This window comes from Vicugna pacos, chromosome 2 (genome assembly GCF_048564905.1).
Source record: "Vicugna pacos chromosome 2, VicPac4, whole genome shotgun sequence".
NCBI lineage: Eukaryota > Metazoa > Chordata > Mammalia > Artiodactyla > Camelidae > Vicugna > Vicugna pacos.
In genome coordinates this window covers 92,885,457-92,907,542 of record NC_132988.1, presented here as the reverse complement: position 1 = coordinate 92,907,542, position 22,086 = coordinate 92,885,457, and the positions used below count along the sequence as shown (strand labels likewise).

At 39.3% G+C, this 22,086-nt stretch overlaps 1 protein-coding gene and 1 long non-coding RNA gene across 9 annotated transcripts in view; one reads left to right on the top strand and one right to left on the bottom strand.

The window, feature by feature from the left end:
* Positions 1-162: 162 nt before the first annotated feature.
* Positions 163-8,835, bottom strand: LOC140687664 (uncharacterized). 2 transcript variants are annotated; one of them, XR_012062089.1, is made up of 3 exons: positions 8,452-8,835; positions 4,693-5,169; positions 163-1,289 (listed from the first exon to the last, which is right to left on the bottom strand). It is a non-coding gene; the product is annotated as an uncharacterized lncRNA (long non-coding RNA). The 2 variants fall into 2 exon arrangements; XR_012062087.1 differs by having other exon boundaries at positions 163-1,245.
* A 716-nt stretch (positions 8,836-9,551) lies between these two features.
* Positions 9,552-22,086, top strand: part of N4BP2 (NEDD4 binding protein 2) — a 67,087-nt gene continuing 54,552 nt past the window's right edge. For 2 of the 7 annotated variants that reach the window (XM_072944753.1, XM_072944740.1), the window contains exons 1-5: positions 9,565-9,687; positions 12,653-12,682; positions 14,155-14,218; positions 18,530-18,629; positions 20,057-20,156. The gene's annotated coding sequence lies outside the window, so the exon portion shown is untranslated. Of the gene's footprint in view, positions 9,688-12,652; positions 12,683-14,154; positions 14,219-18,529; positions 18,630-20,056; positions 20,157-21,810; positions 21,912-22,086 lie in introns of all 7 variants that reach the window. The other 5 variants (XM_072944729.1, XM_072944730.1, XM_072944731.1 and 2 more) reach the window with 5 other exon arrangements.

The window sequence follows — 22,086 nt, the reverse complement described above, 5'->3', positions numbered from 1 at the left end:
TCTTACAGTTACATAAAGCTGGAGCTACCACAATATGCTTCTGGATTGGAATATGGCTTCTTGTAAAAGTTCCTCACAAAGACCCAGAAATGTGGTTGTGTTACCAAGCCCGAACTCGTAATGCTCATAGCACAACAGGCCAAAAAATCAGGAGACAAGGTGTCGGGGCAAGGAATAACAACTTTATTCAGAAAGCCAGTAGACTGAGAAGATAGCAGACTAATGTCTTGGAGAACCATCTTCCCCAAGTCAGAATTTAGGCTCCTTTTACACTAAAAAAGGGAGGGAGTATAGTCGGTTGTTGCAGACTTCTTGGTGTCAGAATCCTTTGTTCCTGCAGCTGTCCACATAGGTCAAGTCATGGTGTCCCTGTAAACCTCCAACAAGACAAATATTATTTTCTATTCTGTAACTTTTCATCTTTATATGAATGGGAAAGTGTTATACCCTTAAAGGTCAGAGCCTTGAGAATGGGCTATCTTGCATATTTCAGGCTAACAGGCAACATTCTTTGCAAAAGGTACATAACCAGCATAACCACAGGAAACAGAGCACAGGGTTAGAGCCAAAGGAACTGATCTAACAGGGAGTCAGATTTGTTCTTCCCTTTTATAATTCCTCACTGTCAATGTCCATGTCACAGTCTTGTTGGGAATGGGGCAATGAATGTTCTGGCTACTTTCTGTTGAACCTGGGCGATGAGGGGGTGATCATGGAATGAAATTGATCAGCCTCAGACAGGGAACATTCCTTAGAATCTTTAGTCAGTAGTACAGTCCTCTTTCCTCCTTTATCTGCAAGTATTTGAAACCCCTTAGTACTTAGTTGAACTTGGGGATTTTGGTTCCAGTTCCCAATACATATCTATTAATTTTACCTTTGTGACTGTGCCATGGTTACACCAGGTTCTTATGCTCTTTACTTGGACAAGATTAAACAAATAGGTTGACCTTTTTCAGGTACAATGAAATTATACCTGAATAATCTCAATTCTTATCTTTTAAGAAGAGCAACCTGAAATCTTCCAAGGGTTCACAAGCCCATCAGTTCCCAGGTCTCTCAGGAGTTGGGTTGTTTTCTGATGATGGTGGTGCTGGTTTAATCCATGTGTGATGAATCCATGGCTTTACCGCAGCTAACGTGACAGGCAAGTGTGTGGTAAGTAATACCACGTGTGTGGTCCTGTCCACCTTGCAGTCAGCTGATGGTCAGGCCCTTGTTCTCACCTGAGGACTCAGTCTCCACCTGATAGGAAAGGATGTAAGGCTACTTCAGTTGGATAGGCAGACCTGTTGGAGGCAAACTTATGAACAGAGGTTAGTACAGTGCCCAAAGTTTTAACATAACTGGCAACTGCTAGGTCTTTTAGGGCATTTATAGATTCTCCTGCCTGGGGACGAACCTGGAATGGCCTGCCATACAATATTTCAAAGAGGCTTAATTTAAGCCTGCTTCTGGAAGCCACTCTGGAGCAGGGTAACTGGCAAGGCCTTATCCTAAGTTAAATTAGTCTCTTAACATATTTTAGCAATATTCCTTTTTAATGTATAATTCATTTTCTTGGTTTTTCCTGTTGACTGTGGTCTCCAGAATGAAGGTAGTTTCTGACTAATTTGCAATGCTTTAGACACTTGCTTGAGACAAAAGCAGGCCTGTTATCACTTTGAAGGGTGTTAGGCAATCCAAATCAGGGGATAATTTCCTTAAGGAGGGCTTTAACCACTTTGGAAGCCTTTTCTGTCAGGGTGGGATATGCTTTTACCTGTCCTAAAAAAGTACCCACAAACACAAGCAGGTATCTGAAATTTCCTGCAGCACGAGTTTTTTGAGTAAAGTCTATTTGACAGTCTTCAATGAGGCAGGGTCCTCTGTGTTGAGTCCCCATCTGGGGAGGTCTGACAACAGTCTTGGGTTATTTTTAGCACAAATCATGCAATTCTGAGTTGCTGGATGGTCTTTTGTAGGCTAGGCCCTATTACATACTTCTAAATCCATTGTAAGGTGGCATCTCTCCCATAAACGATATTTCAGGGTGAGGTTCCCCCACTGGCATTCTAGAGGTTGTACAAACAAATGGTTCTGTGCCTTAGAGATTCCTATGAGTGGGACAGATTGAGGTATTTTCTGTGCCACCTTGGTATTTACCACATAATATTCTGCACCTGTATCTATCAGAAAGTCAATCAGCTCATTCCCCACTGCCAATTTTACCCAGTGCTTCTGTGGGGAAATTGGAATTGGATGCCTCAAGTCCAAGGGAGCCCCTAGGCCTCTTTGTTTATCATCAGAGTGTTCCTGTCTATCACATGAGAGGCTCCCATGTTTTAAAAAAATTGTTTGATCAGACATCATAATTAGGTAAAATACACATGAACTATGCATCCCAGAAAAATAAAAGGTACTGCACAGGCAAACGATTGATACAAGAAACCACCTAAAGGAGGCCCTAGCATTAGGCCAGTCCAGAAAAAGTATCAAGACTTCCCAATACTGTATCCACATTATTTGGAAATGTCTTTGTAAGGACAGAAGATGCAGTTATTGCTGCAGCGAAACTTATTGCACCAGTTATTCTCACTAAAAAACACATACCAATAAACACTGGTCCTTCTAGAATGTGGTCCAATATACCAAAGAGAACTGTAATTCCTACTGCGACAAACATGCCTATTACAAACACAAATTTTGCTCTAATATGTATAAGATATTTTCCAAATATGACAAATGCCAGCAAGTCCAACAAAGTATAATATCCAGAGGTCATACCAAAAACTGTATTGCTAGCTCCTTTTTTTCTTCAGCCACCTTGGGGGAAAGGGCCCAAGGATAGAACAGCACATGACGGAACCCATGTTAATGGAAGCTGCTGACATCAACACAAAAATCTGTTCTCTTGAAAGCCACCTGTGTGCCTCACTTTCTGAAGAGCCATCACCTGTTAATGTGCAAGACTGGAACAGGCTCTAAGAGCAGGTAGCATCCTGCTGGAATTAAGTTTCCAAAAACCAGAAGCCATTTCTTTAGATGTGGCATTTTATCACTGCTAGGCCCAATGGTGGTGAAGAAATGGCATAGGACAGTGCCAAACCCAGGAATACCGGTCCCACATATCTAGCTGGTAAATTAAACTTCTCCAAAACAAAGAGGGACAGCATAGGCTCAAGGAAGCTGAGCTGAGTGAGGTGGTGATAAAGGATATAAGGGCAACCTTGGGTAAAGTTGTTTAACACTTTTAAAAACAACATCTACCAATTGAGAAGGGTTCAATCCAAATGCATCATCTAATTTTTGCAATTGTTCTCATATTTAGCATTCTAGCATTTCAGGGGCCTCGGGTGGTCTGCTGTAGACCTGATAAATCCTTCCCAAAAGTTAAGAGGGGTTTTTATTTGTTTTTTGCTGGATTTATTTAATTCTGTTAATCCCAGCCTGCTAGCTATTTGCATTTAGGTTCTCTATGGGATAATGGTGTAGGGGAAGTTGTCCTATGCTGAGAGTGGCTATTGGTCCAAACTAGGTGTCCTGTCAGGTCTTAGACGGCAATACCAGACCAGGTCCCTGTGCCCTAGGAACTAACACAGGATTTTCTAATTGATTCCAGGAGGAGGGGGAGCCAGTCCGACCACCACCCAAGGCCCAGTGTTGGTAATTGGGGCTGGCTGTGTAGGAATGGGAGGCAGTGGAAGGGGTGGACACATTGGCATAGTGGCTGGAGTAGCTGGGACCACTAGCTCAGCCAGAGGAGTTGAGGTTTGAAGGCCTAACTCTCATTCCTTTCCTTTCCTTATTTCCCCTGATATAATAGCATAAATACTTGCACATACGGGATTTCATCATTCTTCCCTGCTTTTTCACAGAATATCAATAATTGTAGGATTGTATAGAGATATTCAAAGGCCACCAATCCTCAGCATTTTATTGTAAAACTATAAATAGCAACTGATTCTCTCTAACCATTTTTCCTTGGCATTAACCAACCAGGCTGAATTCTGGTCTGGGGCTTTTGATGATTTTAGGAACCAAGTGGAACCTTTCTATTCTCTCTGGGAACGTCCTACTCTCAGACAAGAACAGATAGGATTTTTTTTTTTCTGTTCTTTTCCTCTGTTTGACATCAGTAAAATTTTAAATATCATAAAACTGACTTGGCTGTTCAATGGAGAAATGGTAGTAAGACAAAATGAAGTGAAAAACCAAAGGACAAACACAAAACCGTGAATAAACGCTTAGGTTTGGTCTTCGGGTTTTATATATACCGATGACACAAACAATGTAATTAACATAGCAAGGGTGGCAGTATATGCAGATAACCCTGCATAAACAAAACCCTGAGATGGGAACAGGTACTATGGTCACACATTGTTCATCTTTTTCTTAGGCATGGGTTCATAGCTGTAATCAGACCACTTATCCAAAATGTGCCTTGGAGGACTTTGTTTAAGGACAGCTGAAACATTCCTTATTTTTTAAAAGACAAGTATACAAGAGAAACAAAACACAAATGGCACACATAAACACTAGCATCCAAAGAAACAAATGAACTGGTTCACAAATCAGGTAAAAGTCCGACAACTATTTCCTCTCTCCAACAGGGCACCCCACCCAAATACAAAACAAATGGGCTTATTCTGGAGAAAAAGCCCCGACTGGAGAGGAATAAAGTTTCCGACTATACACACCAGAGCGACTTACCCTACTTTAAGGAGCCCACTGGCTCCCAGATGTCAATTTCCTAGTTCCAACTGCCAAGCGCTGGGGCAGCCACTTCAGGGAATTTTGAAGGGAAGATCCTCAGGACAAGTGGTCCTGGCAGCTGCTGGGGCCTATCCCAAAATTCCCCAACTGGGGCTGGCTGGCCATGAGCAGCAAGTCTCCAGGCTGGCTTCGCCAACATTTGTTATCAAGTCCAAACTCGTACTGCTTGTTGCATGACAGGCCAAAAAATCGGAGACGAGGTGTTGGGGCAAGAAATAATGACTGAATTTATTCAGACAGCCAGCAGACCAAGAAGATGGCAGACTAATATCCTGGAGAACCATCTTCCTCAAGTCAGAATTCAGGCTCGTTTTATACTAAAAAGAGGAGGGTGTGTGATTAGTTGTTGCAGACTTCTTGGTGTCCAAATCCTTTGTTCTTGGAGCTGTCCATGTGGGTCAGGTCATGGTGCCCCTGTAAACCTCCAACAAGACATATATTACCTTCTATTCTGCAACTTTTTATCTTCATATGAATGGGAAAGTGTTATACCCTTAAAGGTCAGAGCCTTGAGATATTCTTTTATAAAAGGCGTAAAACCAGCATGACTAACCACAAGAACCAAAGCACAGGGTTAGAGCCAAAGGAACAGATCTAATATGGAGTCATACCTGTTCTTCTTTGTTACAGTTGCTATCCTAGTCACAAAAGGATTATCCCAGGCACAAGGAAGCTGTCCTTGCCATCCATTCTGTGGTTCTAGTTCTCTAGGTGTTTTTTTTTTGTTTGTTTGTTTGTTTTATACTCTCTTTTGTCACTTCCATTTCTACCTTTGCATGTCAAGCTTGGAGAATGCCTCATGTCTGCCCATTCGCTTATGGAGAAAGTGGGAAAAACATAAACTTCTCAAGAGTGGATCTAGGTCTGAGGTCTATTGGAAGTCCATTTCTGTAGGAGTGGCAGGATTTGGGGTTTTGTTGTTGCTGTCGTTTGGTTTTTTAACAGATTGACTTTTCCCCTTTAATTCTCCCTTCCCCTTCCCCCAGCTTTATTGAGGTATAATTGAGAAAACTGTACATAAAGTGCACAATATGATGATTTGATACAGGTATACATTGTGAAATGCTTGCTACGATGAACACATCCATCACTTCTCATAGTTATGTTACCTTTTGAGTGTTTGTGTGTGTGTGTGTGCGTATGTGTGCGTGCTGAGAACACTTAAGAGCTATTCTTTTAGTAAATTTCAATTCTTAAAAGTTTATCTCCTCTCAGTAGATCTTCATCCTACCCTCAGGATATTTGTTTCATCCTCTTTTTCCTTAACAGCACTTACATGCCTGCCTTTTATAGATAAATAATTGCACAAAGAAAATTACTTTTTCTTTATGATTAAGTCCACTAATATCAGCAAGTAATAATTAACATCTATTGAGCCCTTACTTTTATATGCTTTCATTATTTCAATTAATCAGCAAGTAGATATAACGAATGTATTTGCGAGATGAGAAAACTGAGTTTTAGAGGGCTTAAAGTAATATTCCCAAGGCCACAGGCCTTGCAGCTCCTGTTAAGTGTGGTAAAGAAACATTTTATAAAGATAAGCCCATTGATATTACTAACTTTAGATAACAGGCCTATTACCCACCATCTAGTATCTACCAGACATAAAACTAAAAAACACAGGAGTTCCAACATATGTTGGTCTTTATTTTCTTTTAATAAAGTTCTTACAAAGTGTTATTCTAAGTTTACTTGGGAATGAAAACAAGTATTTGTCAGCTATCATGTAAAAGAGGAAAAAAATCCTGAGACATTTTCTTCTGAAAAAAATTCTGTGCCATAGAGTAATGCTCATTCTTTCACTTATCACATGTCCAAGGGCTATTTATTTGTACAAGATTCTAAGTTTGGCAGTGAGGAATACAAGGCAGAATGGAAAACAGAACCCATCTTCAAGGAATTGATGATCTACTAAGGGAGATTATAAATTTGTAAATAATCATAATTAAGCAGAATGCTCCAAGTCAAAAATCAAAGTATAGGAATGTAAAGGTGACATAGATTATGTGTGACTGGGAGGAAATCACTGATGTTTTTAAACATTAATATAAATAAGCATGTTTAGAATTTATTCATTAGACTAAAGATGCTTTAGACAAATATAAAAGATTTACTTAAAATGCACTGGTTATTTTATTTACAAAAATCCAAGATATTTTCCAAAACGTAAACTTTATTATTTCCTTAAAGGCCAGTCTTTCATCTAAAGAAATGCCAGAGTTCATCTTAAAGTGTTAAGAGGCAGCATTTTGTCATTCTTCAGATTTATCTGGCATTTTAGAGAATTAAATACTGTAACAACCAGTTGGAAGATTACAGAGAGCAGAGTGTGATCAGGAGTAGTATCTTGGTATTCAAGGTACATTGAAATACTCAAAAACTCAAAGTCTTAAATTTCTTCTTTTAAATTAAAAGATACACCATCTGGAATGAGAATGAGCATGATAAACAACCCATTTATCCAATGTTTAACCCAATGCTAATGTCTCAACCTTTAAAAGACGTGTTGTACTTTTCCTATTGGCTTAGAGTTTAAACCAATAAGGAAGCAGAAACGCTTTATAAATATTCACAAAGAAAGCTGGCATTGTGACTGTTGAGTAAAGATTGCTTTGTTCTTCCTTTGAGTCTGAATTTCAGACTTTATAGTACTGACTTTTTCCTTTATTTGGTATACTAAGCAAACTGTTTTTCTTTAAATATTCAGCCTGGATGATGTCTTGCTAGCATGGAATACATTTTCCAATGTTAAGAATAGTTTATTTCTTATTGTCGAGATCTAAAATGTGATGAATCCTTAACAATGTTCAAAAAAAAAATCAAGAATTTAAATGTCAGTTTTTATTATCATGGTGAACATATTTCATATGAACAAAATTAATACTAACTTGCTAGATTTGTTTGAAGTTTATAATTACTAGTGTTCTTTCATTCATAAAGTGGCATATATCACTGTTATTAGTCTCTTTTAATAGCTGTTCAGGCAGAGGTAATGTTAGGTTCTCAGCAATAAGCTGTATCTTGAGATTCTAGGTACTTTGTTAAAACTTTCCTGTTTTGAAATTAATAAAAACATTAATAGAGGTGTCTGTATTGTAATTTCTTAACAGAGGCTCAAGGGATTTTAAAAAATACAAAAATAATACAAAAGGAAAACATCTATTTTTTCCCTGTGTGGTTGGTTTCATTAGAAAATTTACCATCCATCCCCAGGAGTCTGCTTAAAGATTACTGGTTTCTTAAAAAAAAAAAAACAAAAAAAACTAGAATGTCTCCGCGAGTGTTTCAATTAGACTTAAATGAAGATAAAAATTCACTTGCATTTCCCCCAAATTTCCACTCAGTTTAAAGCAATTACTATAGCAACACTGACAGTCTCTTCGACGCAAAGGAATACTTTGTCAGTTGGCTATTTCGTTTCGTTACGAAAAACACTGATGGTGGAATAAAAAGTAATTGCAAAGGGAGGGAAGCAGGGGGAAGAAAAAACCAGTAAGCATAAGCACCACCACCAGAAAGCAAGGGTGAAAAACTGGTGTACCTGAAAACACTGAACATTTCAAGCCAGAACATAGAAGAAACTAAGGATAGCAGAGTTTAAGAGGAAAAAAAAAAATGGAGCAGGCTTCGGGGGCAGTCTAATAATACAGTGATCCCAAAAGGGAAGAAAACATCTTTGCTTTTTCTTGGCACCTGAAACTGAAGCTCTAAGCCGGGCAAAGGTCAGCGCCTCCGGGTCTACGTTGCAAACATGCAATCGTTTTTGTGCCTCCGTCAGCGTGTTCAGACCACACGTTGGCAGCGCCGGTCGGGGCCAGGCAGTCTCGGTCGGGGCCAGGCAGTCTCGGTCGGGGCCGCAGCCGCCGCGGACCCCTTTGTTTTCCCGCTCCGAGGTGGCCGCGCCGAGTCCGTCGCCCGAGCGCGCGTAGGGGCAGCCGGCCGCGCGCCCGGAAACCCCCCGCGGGCAGCACAGCGCGCGCGGAGGCCGGGCTCGCGCGCCCGCCGCCGCCGCCTAGCACGCCCCGAGTCAACAGCCCAGTTAGGCCACGCCGAGGCCGCCCGGCTCGCCTGGCAGCCTCTTCCTACTCGCCGCCGGGACCCGCGCGCTGGCGGGCCCGCCCCCGCTCACGTTTCGTTCCCCGCCTCGACCAGCGAGTACGACCTTGTGTTTATTTTGCATTTGGCGCTAGGGAGAGTCTGAAGAGGCTCAGACAAGGCTGTGGTTCACCGCTTATATCCTCAGCAATTTCGGGCCCCTTATTGCTACGTTCACCAGCTCAAAACAGCTCCCACCTTCCCCGAAAACCCAACACATTGAAAAGGGCTTGTTCCTTCATGTGACCCCCCGAAAAGGGAAGGGGGAAACACGTCAGGCTTTCGGGAGAGCTTTTTTCGGGGGGGGGGGTAAGTGAGTGGGAGGCCGGGTCCGCTGCGGCAGAACCGGCCAGGCCGGGACTCGCTCAGCGGAGGGAGCGGGAGAGGCGGGAGCGCCCGCGGCAGGGGTCGCCGGGGTCGGCTTCGCGGGGCGGGCCGACGCGCCCTAGCGGAGCTCCGGAACGAACCAGAGGTCGCGGCAGGGAGCGGGCGGGGGTGGGGGGAGGCGGAGGAGGCGGAGGGCGGCGATCCACCTGGGCGACGTGGCAGCCATTCCCTACTCCCCGAGACCCCTCCCCATTCGGCCGCCCACCCGCCCTCTCGCGGCGGGCTGCTGCGAAGCTGCTCTTCCCAGGCCGGACGGAGAGCGGCAGTGTCTCCCCGCCGGCCGCTCGCCCCGCGTCTCCCCACCGCGGCCGTCGCTGCTCGCCAGCCCTGCGCCGCGTCGGAGAGCGCAGTGGCGGCGGCGGGAAAGGGCTGCGGACTCGCGGCGCCGCGTCGCACTCTGGACGACGCGGCCCCGGCCTCGACGCCGTCTGCCCACTCCTAGAACAGGTAAAGGCGGTAAGTGGGAGACGGGGCGGCGGGGCCGGGGTGAGGGTCCTGGAGGGAAGGGATCCTGGGGTCCCCGAGCAGGAGCGGAGAGCCTGAGGCAGTGGCGGGGGGGGCGCTGCGACCGAAACCCTAACCCCCGAACGTGGGGGGCCAGCGCGGGCCGTCTCCAGTCCGGCCCGTGAGCCCGGCCGCCCGGACGGAAGCGAAGAGAGGCGGGCCCTGGCGCGCAGCCCGAGGTCGGGCGAAGGCGGGGGCTGCGGCCGCTTCCCGGGCCTCCCAGTCCTTGGCGGGCCTCCAGGCCACGGGCACACCCCTTTCGCCCCCCAGGGTTTCCCTGTCGGTTCCCGCCGGGTCTTGACCTCGCGCCCCTCCGAGCGCCTTCGGCTTCTCCCCGAAAAGCCTTCTTGGAACTTCGGGCCACCCTCCCGCGCACGTAGTCCTAGCATAGCCCTTTATTTACTCACTTCTTCAGATCCAAACATAGCCACTCACTCCGCACGTTCCGATTTTGGGTGCTGCGGGGAGGCATTCCCTGTTCCTGCTATCTGTCCTCCTTTGATTCTAGTCCACACCCTTCTCCCCCATGGCAACTTTGATCCCCACTGGGACCCTCTGTGAGTCCTAGTGTGATCTGGACCGCTCCAAGATGTCTGTTTGGAAATTTGTCTTTGATAGAGTGAGTCATCTGACCCGGGACAGTTTTATTCCTTACGCTCTTTTTGTTAAAACGTGGTTTTGTTTGTTTGTTTTACCCTCTCTCAGAAAGAGAGCTAGAGTAATTAAAAAAAAAAAAGTGTAGATGCTAGATCAAGCTCACTGTTGGTTTTAAAGAACCTTCCTTTCGGCAACAGTCTTTGCCGAACTAGGATCTGATATTTGTGGCACCGACAGGTTTGTACACATTCTCGCCATGCAGTGGTTGTAATGTCTCCATAGCACAGTTCTGACTCTGGCCAATCCAGCTGGATTGGCTGGTTTTTCTACTCAACGTCTTTAAGCCAATCAAAAGGCGCTGCTTGCCTGGAGACTGGTTAACTCAGAAAAGGTGGGGATTGGTTGAGCTCCGAGAGAAAATCTGGAGATGAACCTGGCTTCTCAGAAAACAATGACTGGTTTGCAGCTGCCTCTCTTCCACTTTTTTTTTTTTTTTTTTGCTATCTTTTCATCCCAACAACAGCAGCCATTTAATTCTGTTTTTATTATTTCCATCGTTTTTCTCTCAGTTGCCCAGCTCTCTTTGTAACTCATTTAAATCCTCATTCTTCAGTTTTCAATGAAAGACTTCTTAAATCTTTAAAGCTACGTAAACATCATGTGTTTTGTGTTTTGATAATCAGCGTGGTTCAATTTTCTTATATTGTCTGCTTTTAAAGGTCAGAAATCCAATCAACTTTTTGTTACTGTGCCAGAGCCTTTATTGTTCAAGGGGCTGCGGGAGGGTAGGGGTCTGCAGTGGTGGAGACAGTGAAAAGAATAGGAAGGAAATGGCTACTTTCCTACAAGGATGCAACACTTAAGTTCATGAAAAAAGACTAACGTATAAAACAACACAACCCAGGACAAATCAGAGTGTAGTACTTATGACTGTCAATTTGTATACCTGTTGACTTTGGTTGCCTTGAAGGGGAGAGTAAAGAGGACCCAGTACTGGACGTTATAGAAGAAGTAAGCTCAAGTTATAGTAAAGGAATGTTTTTTCCTTATTAAAGTAGGCATAGTAGCTGTATAAAATAGAGGCTAGATAAATATTACCAGTGTTGGTACATGCTTTTTTAATACCATCTGAGGATTTTTCTTCTCTTAAAATCTCCCTTTTCTTCGTGATTATCCGTGGTTAGGCATGTTTTTTGATATGCAAAGCAGTAATCATTTATTAGACAAGGTGAATTTTGGAGAATAGCTACCATTTTTGCCTTCCTTCCATTCACCTTATATACAAGCTCACGTTTTAAGTCTTTGGAAGGATCTCAGTTTGTCAGGTCGAACATCAGATCTTATCAGATCACATTTTTAAATGCCTTTAGAAGTAGTTTTATTAGCAATTAAAGAAGAGACTGTAATTTTTTTGATATTTACCGTGCCAGACAATGAGTAAGCCAGATGCTATTAGGTCTATATCTAGACTTGACCTTTAATAATACTTCTTTTGTCTTTTACTGGATTTTTGTAGCTGTACCATTTGCTTTTATAATGTTACTTTCATAATATGCTCAGGTATTTAGTAGAGTGAATATCCCCTATGTTCCTTTAAAAAAATTTTTTTTAATACATCCACTCTATTCATTAAATTTAAGAATTAGATTGGGAGACTGACATGAATAATATTTAATTTTTCTGTTCTGAAGCAAACCATCCTTTTAAAAAAATTTCTTTTGTCTTTGAATTGAAATTGAAAAATTTCTTCTGCTTGTAGTGTCTTCCCTGGTCTCCCTGTCCTCCTCCCCTTAAACTCTCTGATAACCTACTTCAAGATTTAGGTGGTATTTGTTGTAAAGTGTTCTTTTGTTTCTTTCCCCAGCAGAGATAATCACTTACTCATTGTATTAACTCTGAGCATTTGATGTAGTATTTCCATTATACGCTTGTTGCTACATTGAGCTACCTCCTCCCTATGGTAACTGTGAGCTTCACTCAATTTTACTCACTTTTCCTCCTAACATTAGTCCCAAAGCTATAGGTATATAGGATAGTAAATAATTTTGGCATGAATAAAGGGGATATTTTAGTTTAAAAAATATTTCTCGCAGTTACTATCTGCATGCTGATAATTCTCTTATCTCCCATGCAGGGCTTTTTCCTGATTACTGGGCTCATATACCATCTATCTTCATGACATGTTTATTTGTATGCTTCCACAGGCGTCTTAAATTGAGCATATCCCAAACTGTAGTCATTATCAGCCTTCCCTCTCTGAGCCTCAAACCAAAAATACAAACAAACTGCCTCTCTTCTGTTTTCTTTCTAGGGGAAGATTAAATGAGATAATGCATGTGTGGTAAGCATTCAGTAAATAGTAGGCACTGCTAATAATAATTTGGCAGGAACATGGGCTATTCCTTTTTTTCTCTTTTTCCTTTTGGATTCTGATTGATCACTGAGCCCTGTTGGATTCTTTCTCCTTAATCTCTCTTGAATCTCTGCCTTTTCTCTATTCCCAAGGCTGTCATCCTCCTCCATGGGTAGCACCATCTCTCACCGGGATTGCTGTGGTGGCCTCCTAAGTGGTTATCCCTGCTTGCAGACTTGCCTTCCACTCCATTTTCCCCACTGTAGCCGGAGTAATCTCTGACGCATTTGAACCTGTAACTCCTCTGCTAAAAACCTTGTTTTGTGGCTTTTCATTGCCTTCAGGATAAAATCTTAACTTCTTAATTTGGCTTTCGGGATCTTCATGATCTGGCTTCTGTTTACCTCTTCGTCCTCTGTTACTTTTTTCCTTTGAATAACCATATTTAGTTGCTGCATTTCTCCCTCTAGATGCCAAGTTTGTGAAATCTAGGCCTGAGAACAGAAGCTTTCCTCTGGAATGCCTTCCCTAGCTTCCTGCTTCCCTCCCCTTTGGTTTTGTTGACTCACACATTTCTGTCTATAGAGGTGGTACCTCTTCGGGGAAGCCAGCCCTCTTTTATACCCTAAGGCTGGGCTACTCGCATCTTCTACTTGTTTCCCCAGTGCTGTGAATTCTCAGAATTCTCTTACCGTGTTGTTACTGCTTATTGTCATCTTACCATGTACTGCTTAGGATGCAACAAAAAAGAGGCAGATAGACTGCGTAAAAAAAGGATGTGATTCGCATAGTGTGTATAAAAAGGGAATTAAACAGTAATTTGGGGGTATACCTAGTAGGGAAGAGAACGACGCCATGTCTGATAGATGAAAGTTTTCTAAATAGGAAAGGCTGAGTCAGTAGGTCCTTTTACAGCGTCAATGAAATATCTTTACAGATAATTTCCATCTTACTCAGTTGCTCTGGTTTTTAGTTAAGACTTTTTGGATTGCAAATAACAGAGAAACCACCTTAAGTAGGCTATGGAAGGAAAAGTTACTGGTTCAATTAGCATATGACAGAAATTGAATGGACAGAGAAGGCAATAAGGAGCTAAGGTGGGAACTTGCCCATAGGTAGATCCTTCATACACTTACCAGTACACAGTGGCCCCTTCTCCCCTACTGTGGATATGCTTCTTCACACGGTGGGACCTGGTTCCTGGCAGCATAGGCTTATCTACCTGGAGCCTCCAGATAGATTTGGTCACATGCCTCTGCCTTGACCAATTCCTGCAGCTTAGGGGATAAGGTGACTGCCTGGTTCAGCCTAGATCATGTGATGTGCTCACTGATAAGGCCAGGGGTCTCTTAGAAATCAGACCCCTGTGGAGTAGGGGAGGAGAAAGAGTTCTGGGTAGATATGAAGAACAGCCAGTCTAATTCTTAACCACCCTTCTGATTATAAATTTGTTTTTCTAGGTATTTTATTTATGGGAAAGAGATGCCCTGTATTGTGGACGTGGGTATTCCAGGTACTGAAATGGTAAGTCCAATATTTTAAAGAACTAAAGTGACTTTCTGGCTTGTGTTGGCATTTAACAAATATTTAATAAGCTCTTGTTTGCTAAATAAAAAAAACATTATCTGTGAGATGCTTATAGACTAGTAATCTAAACAAGTAAACACAGAGGTGCTAAGATAGAGGTAAATCTAGGGTGCAGTGGGAGCTGTGTGTAAATCAGACTTTGGGACAGTAGAAAACTTTCCTGAAGGAAAGTTAATTGAGCCAAGAAATATGGGTTGGGTGGGATGGGGTAGAGGGACATGTGTGAGAATTTTTAAATATAGGAAGGAGAGAATGGAGCTTTTTGGTGAGTGGTAGTTGGTAGGAAAGTGGTGGTTGAGTAGGGGATGGTTTATGTACAGTCAGTCATACAGGGGAATACAGAGTACCTAGTAGAGTATTTTGCATATAGTTTCTGAAGTTATAAAGATCCAGTAAACGTATTATATCAGGAGACCTAAAGTTGATAAATTCTTAACCACCCTTGATAAATATTTGTGTAGTTGTAATTAAATGTATGTTTCTCAGGATTTCTATTTGTAATTTTCTTTTCTGTTCTGTTTCTGACTCCACCTCTCTTGAGTGAACATTTTCTTTCCCTGCTAAACCACGTTCTCTTAGATTTTTTCTTTGTAGTTGAACCCCTTAGAGTTTTTTTTTTAATTGTGGTAAACATATAGCAAAACTTATCATCTTAACTATTTTTAAGTGAACAGAAACTGGTGTTAATATGTGCATAGTTAATACAACAGGTCTCTAGAACTTTTTCATTTTGCAGAACTGAAGCTATACTACTGAACAATTCCTTTCTCCATCTCCCTATCTCTATCTAGCTCCTGGCATCCATCATCTTACTAAGAGTTTGACTACTTTATTTTTTGTTGAGGTATAGTTGATGTACAATATTATTTATGTTTTAGGTGTACAACATAGTGATTCACAATTTTTAAAGTTTATACTCCATTTATAGTTAATATAAAATATCGGCTGTATTCCTTGGGTTGTACAATATATCCTTGTAGCTCATTTATTTTACACATAGTAGTTTGTACCTGTTAATTCCCTACCCCTGTCTTGTACTACCCCCCTTCTTCCCACTGGTAAACACTAGTTTATTCTCTATATCAGTGAGTCTGTTTCTTCTTTGTTATATTCATTAGTTTGTTTTATTTTTTAGATTCCATATAAGTGATATCATACAGTATTTGTCTTTCTCTTTCTGACTTATTTCACTTGCCGTAATACCTTCTAAGTTCATCCATGTTGTTGCAAATGGCAAAATTTCATTCCTGTTTTTTTTTTTTTTTTTAATGGAGGTACTGAGGATTGAACCCAGGACCTCATGCTTGCTAAGTATGTGTTCTACCACTGAACTGTATTCCCCCCTCCACACTTTCTTTTTTTTATAAGGCTGAGTAGTATTCCATTGTATATATACCACATCTTCTTTATCCATCCATCTGTTGATGAACACTTAGGTTGCTTCCATATCCTGGCTGTTGTAAATAGTGCTGCTAAGTGAACATTGGGGTGCCTGTATCTTTTGGAATTAGTGTTTTCATTTTTTTTGTGTGTGTATATACCCGTGAGTGGAATTGCTGGGTCATATGGTAGTTTTAATTTTTTTGTGAAACCTCCATACTGTTTTCACAGTGCCTGCACCAGTTTACATTCCCAAGGGTTCCCTTTTCTCCATATCCTTGCCAGTATTTGTTATTTGTGTCTTTTTGATGATAGCCATTCTGACAGGTGTGAGATGATAGCTCATTGTGGTTTTAATTTGCTCTGATGATTAATGATGTTGAGCATCTTTTCATGTGCCTGTTGGCCATCTGTATGGAGTTTGACTACCTTAGATACCTCACATAAGAAGCATCATACACTATCTGTCTTTTTGTGACTGGCTTATTTCGCTTAGCATAATGCCCGACAGGTTCATCCATATTATAGCATATGACAAGATTTTCTTCTTTTTAAAGGCTGCATAATATTCCATTATGTAATATGTGTGTATGTGTGTGTGTGTATTTGTGTACCCCACATTTTCTTTATCCAGTTTTCTATGGGTGAACATTTAGATTGCATGAACAGTTTGCTTCTACCTCTTGGCTATTGTGAATAATGCTGCATTGAACATGGGTGTGCAAATATCTCTTGGAGATCCTGTTTTCAGTCTCTTTGGATATATATCCAAAAGTGGGATTGCTGGATCATATTCTATTTTACTTTTTTGAGGAGTCTCCATATTGTTTTCCTTAGTGGCTGCACCATTTTACATTCTCATCAACAGTACACAAGGGTTCCAATTTCTCCACATCCTTAACAGCATTTGTTTTGCTTTGTTTTTGTTTTTGATAGTGACCATCCTAACGGCTGTGACATCATATCTCATTATGGTTTTGGTCACTTCTCCCTGATGATTCATGATATGGAGCATCTTTTCATATGCTTGTTGGCCATTTGCCTATTCAAGTCCTTTGTCCGTTCTTAAAATCGAGTTGTGTTTTGTTGTTGAGTTGTAGGAATTCTTTTTTTTTGAATTTTTCTGTTTTTTGTTTGTTTTGTTTTACCACTTTAATTATTTTCTTAGGGGGGAGGTATTAGATTTATTTATTTTTATTTCATTATTACTATTATTTTTAATGGACGTACTAGGGATTGAACCCAGGACCTTGTGCATGCTAAGCATGTACTCTACCACTGAGCTATACCCTCCCCACTAGGAGTTTTTTTATGTATTCTGGATATTAACCCCTAATCAGATACATGATTTTCAAATACTTTCATTCCATAGGTTGCCTTTTCACTCTATTGATTGTTTCCTTTGCTGTGCAGAGTTTTTAAGTTTGATGTAGTCCTATTTGTTTACTTTGCTTTGTTTCTTGTGTTTCTTTGCCATATCCAAGAAATCATTGCCAAGTCCAATGTTATGAAGCTTTCCCCCATGTTTTCTTCTAGGAGTTTTATAGTTTCAGGTCTTACATTTAGGTCTCTAGCCATTTTGAGTTAATTTTTGTATATAGTGTTACAGAAGGTTCAGCTTCATTCTTTTAAATGTGGATATCCAGTTTCCCCAGCACCACCCTGTTGTGTAGCCTTGGTATCCTTGTCGAAGGTTATTTAGCCATAAATGTAAGGGTTTATTTCTGGGCTTTATGTTTTTTTCTGTTGCTCTTATGTTTGTCTGTATGCCAGTACCATACTGTTTTGATTATAGTATCTTTGTATGTTTTTTAAACCATATATATTTTTTAAAAATTGAAATATGGTTAATTTACAATGTTGTGTTAGTTTCAGGTATACAGCAAAGTGATTCAGTTATGTGATATGTGTGCGTGTGTGTGTATCTATATTCTTTTTCAGATTCTTTTCCATTATAGGTTGTTACAAGATACTGAATGTAGTTCCCTATGCTATACAGTAGGTCCTTGTTTATCTAGTTTCATATATAGTAGTGTGTATTTTTTTTAACATTTTTTATTGATTTATAATCATTTTACAATGTTGTGTCAAATTCCAGTGTTCAGCACAATTTTTCAGTCATTCATGGACATATACACACTCATTGTCACATTTTTTTCTCTGTGAGTTATAGTAGTGTGTATTTATTAATCCTAAACTCCTAATTTATCCCTCCCCACCCCCTACTTTCCCCTTTGGTAACCATAGTTTATTTTCTGTATCTGTGAGTCTATTTCTGTTTTGTAAATGAGTTCATTTGTATCATTTTTTTTAGATTCCACATATAAGTGATATCCTATGATATTTGTCTTTCTCTGTCTGACTTACTTCCCTTAATATGGTGATCTCTAGGTACATCCATGTTGCTGCAAATGGCATTATTTTATTCTTTATGGCTGAGTAATACTCCATTGTGTGTGTGTGTGTGTGTGTGTGTGTGTGTGTGTGTATACACACACACATAAACACTTCATCTTCTTTATCCATTCATCTGTCATGTCAAGCATTTATGTTGCTTCCATGTCTTGGCTATTGTAAATAGTGCTGCTGTGAACACTGGGGTGCATGTATCTTTTTGAATTAGAGTTTTCTCTGGATATATGCCCAGGAGTGGGATTATAGGATCATATGGTATCTCCATTTTTAGTTTTTTAAGGAGCCATAATACATTCTGAAATCAGGAAGTGTGAAGGCTCTAGCTTTGTTTTTCTTTCTCAAGGTTGTTTTGGCTATTTGGGGTTCTTTTCTTAATTTTTATCATTTAAAAATTTTCCTCTTATTTTCTTCCTTCCCTTTACTTAACCATGATTGAATTTTTCTTTTTCTTAGAACACATGTGGACATGTAACCAGATATAACCTTTAAAATATGGAGTGTGGCCTGCTTTATAAAAACTTGGCATGTTTGGATTAGAGGTTTTAAATCAAGGGTTAGTATTTGAATTAAAAAGATTTTTTTCTTTACTTTGCAGAGGTAAACAAACCAGTTTACTTGCAGCATAGTACACTTAAAAAACTTTGATTAGCAAAATATTTAGACATACAGAAAAATAGAATAGTACCTTGAACTCATGTATATCCACCTTCTAGATTTAATAATTATTAATAACTTTGCTACATTTGCTTTATATATGTATATGTCTATTGTATATATAAATTTCCTGGATAATTTAAAAATAAATGATGACAAGTGAGATTTTTTCTTCTTTTTTTATTATACATTTGTGTTATAAATGTATATATTTTGGACTTTGATAAATTTCATTTAAAGATTTAGCTTTAAATTTTTCCTTTAAAAATTTATGACATGTTATCTCTGACATATATGTTCCAGAAAAAGTATATTCTATATAACCACAAAACCATTATCCTTCCTAGCAAAATTACCAATAATTCTCTAATATATAATACACCATATTCAGATTTCTCTAATAGTTCCAAAAACATCTTTTATTGCCTTAAAAAAATACCAAAATCCAGTCAAGAGCTACCCATTGCATTTGTTATCTCTTGAGTCTTTTTTTTTTTTTTTTCATTATAGAACTGTCTTTCTTACCTACCCACCATGTTTATCACTCTCCCTCTCCTCCTCCATGATACAGAACTGTTAGCTTTGTTGAAAACATCTGACGTTTTGTATTGTGGATAGTTTCTTCATGGTGCAGTTTAACTTTTCCTCTATTCCCTATATTTTCTATAAACTAGACCTTAGGTCTAAAGATGTTTCAGATTCAGGTTAAACATTTTTGGAAGAGTACTTCATTTAGCAGTGCTGTGTACTCATACTGCTTCACTTAGACTCATACAATGTTTAGTTGTCACACCATTTGGATGCTGTGTTGATCACCAGGTAAAGGTGGTGACAACCAGATCATTTTATTGTTAAGTTATGTTTGTCTTTTTACTTCCAGCAAATAACCGGTGGCATGGTACCGTGGCACCAGGTGTATCTGTCATCCCTTCACTTAATGATTTTAACCTTCATTGATGATTGTTGATGATTCTTGATCAGCTATTTAATTGTGGTTTACAATAGGGTAATTAGTTTTGGACTCTATTGCATAGTTGTCTTCAATAAAAAAGAGGTTTCCCTCATCAATTAGAGCTATTTTGTTAACCTTGAAATAATGTTTTACTGAAAAGGCAGAATAAACTCTTGGTTCTTTCCGTTTATATAACCATTTCCAGAGTGTAATGAGTTTGGTCTTTTTAACTTTGCTTTCTCTTTGGAATAGGATTATGTATTTATATTATAAATATTATATATATTTTGGACTTTGATTCTGAATTATAGTTTGATGTAGATTTGCTTTTGTTATATAAATATATACTATATCATCATTTACTTTTTTTATAGTAAGAAGACATTATGTTGGATAACAGGAAGAGCTGTAGAATTTGCAGGTATCAGCTGTCACCTTAATAAGCACATTGACAGCATCATTGCCAGACAGATGGTAAGTATTATTAAAGTCATAGAGTAAGTATGTTTTACACATAGTTTTTCAAGCTTTTATTTACATATTTGAGTGATTTAAAAAAATCTTATAACAAGGAAAATGTAATCACAGATTTTGTGACCAGAATTTCTTAGTTTGTGGTTGTATAAAATATGTTGATCCAAGAAATCTAAAGAACTATATTGCGGTTTTCCCATTTAATGTGTGTTTTAGTGTTTTTGCTTCTGAAATGCCACTTCTTGCTGCTTTGTATTTTACACATTGTAGCCATCCACAAATATTATTTGTGTACCTGTTTTATGTATGGGACTATGACTAAAAGCCAGATCAGAGTAGTATGTATCATCTATATTCTCAAGGAACATGGCTAATTGGGGAAATAAACAAGTACAGATAAAAATATGTCAGTAAAAGTAATGGTGTGAGACTCTAAGATAACTAAGCAAGATTAGTACCAGTAGTAAGTAATGAAGGATTATAGAAAGTGTTGAAGAATTATAGAGAAACATACCTTCCTGTCACTCTTTAGCCCAAAGCTATATGTCATTCAGCAACTGTTAATTCCCCTTGAGTCTATGTCTCAGCGATGTTTCTGGTTTCTAGATTCTCCCTTCAACTTTTTTATAGCTGCATAGTATACCAAAACATGATTTTCTTTTTTTGGTGCCATGATTTATTTAACCAGACTTTATCAATATTTAGAATGTCTTCAGTTTTCACTTCTAATAGTTCTTATGACAGAGATATATATCTTAAGATTATTAGTTACCTTAGTTTGGTTACATTTTCTATACATACTGTCTTTTTTAGTGACACTCTGGTACCTTGATGAGTTTAGTGTCTTCCTCAGACTTATCACAGCAGTATTTTGTAGGTAACTTAATCCCCTGTAAAGACTGATTATTTTGGTTGTTAGTAGCAATTGTCTCTGGGAGAAATGTTTTCTGACCTTGTCTGGTATTGTGCCATGTTCTCTGACTTTCCTATACAGAGAGATGCTTTTTGTTTTTGTTCCTTTTTTGATGTTTTTAAAGAGCTAAAATATTAGCAATGTATTTAATTGTATCAATTTTCTTAGACCTATTCTTTCTAGATAGTTGATATTGAGTATTAAATAGAATATCTTTCTTGATTATTAGAGAAATTTATTCTGGATATTTTTCCATAGAGGTAAGTTATTTAAAATTACTAGTCCTTACAGTACACACATGTAACAGACTAATTCATAAAATGATACGGGAAATTTTTTAAGTGTTAGGATGTTGATGATAGAGTTTTCAGTAGGAGGATATTTTTTCCCCCAAGTGGTGCTTACTGTATATCCACTTTAATGGCAGTACTGACCATTGCCATACCATTGTTAGAGTTCGTATTCACTATTATTTATAGATTTCATGTTCACCCTCAATTTTTTCTTAATGGTTAAAAGAACAGGTATCCTTATTTGTTTAAAAAAAAAACACAAACTAGAGTTGTTAAGACCTCTGCTTACCATGCTGGAATATTGGTAAACTGTGAGCAAATATGTATTAGTTATGTTCTCTCAGGTTAAAATTGAGTAATAGAGTTAGAAAAGTTTGGAAAATGTGTATATGAAATTTATATATTCATGGTATCACTATTAATAAAAATTTATATTATTTGTTTTTAGGTTCTTCATTTGAGAATCAGTCCTCCCACATTTCTCCATTATATATTAAAACTTACTTACCCATCCTTATTTCCCATATCCTTTTAGAATATTTAGGTCAGGTATGTATGTGAAGAAGCTGCACAAGCTTGTTTAAACTAGTATATTAATAAGACTCTTGTTATGAAAAAAGGAAGTTCTATAAGATCAGGTGATAATTAAATGTGAACATTAAGTGAATAAATGGGATTGAAATAAGCTGGATATACAAAGTGATTGGAAGGTAGTATCAGCTAC